The 434-nt window shown below is 51.4% G+C and overlaps 1 protein-coding gene across 1 annotated transcript in view; it reads right to left on the bottom strand.

Annotated features, from left to right (window-relative positions):
* Positions 1–110, bottom strand: part of COBLL1 (cordon-bleu WH2 repeat protein like 1) — an 85,111-nt gene extending 85,001 nt beyond the window's left edge. The window contains exon 1 of the mRNA XM_026852594.1: positions 26–110. The gene's annotated coding sequence lies outside the window, so the exon portion shown is untranslated. The remainder of the gene's footprint in view (positions 1–25) is intronic.
* Positions 111–434: the final 324 nt, after the last annotated feature.

The following is a 434-nucleotide window of genomic DNA, read 5'->3' as shown; positions in this document are numbered from 1 at the left end:
AGGGACCTGCCCGTGCCGGCGGTACCTGAGTGCCGGTGTTAGGAGCGGTTTCGGCTTCGCTCTCCGAGCATGACGGCACTCGGGTCTGTTGTGTGTGACCGGCTGCTCCCTCGCGGTGCCCGCTGGGCAGACCTGGCAGGACCGTGCTCCTCGCCCGAGTCAGCACGGAGCACCTCCCCAGCCGTGCCGTGGGGTCGGGACATGATGCTGCACACCAAAATCAAACCCTTTATGCAGGTAATATTTTAGCCACTGCTTAACAGAAGCTGAAAAACAGCCAACGGACAAAGCGTTTATACTTTTTTTTTTTTTTCCCCCCCACGGAAAAAGTATAATAGAACATTGCATTCTAGCATAAATGCCTTTTTTTCTGACTAGTTCTAAGATTAGATATCTGGGCAAAAATAATTGCCCAGATATTGTTATAACTGACC

The sequence above is a fragment of the Athene cunicularia genome, assembly GCF_003259725.1.
Source record: "Athene cunicularia isolate RWA chromosome 7 unlocalized genomic scaffold, athCun1 chr7_part1, whole genome shotgun sequence".
NCBI classification, from domain to species: Eukaryota; Metazoa; Chordata; class Aves; order Strigiformes; family Strigidae; genus Athene; species Athene cunicularia.
Note: the sequence above shows the minus strand (reverse complement) of the source record. Positions and strands in the feature narration are given on the sequence as shown.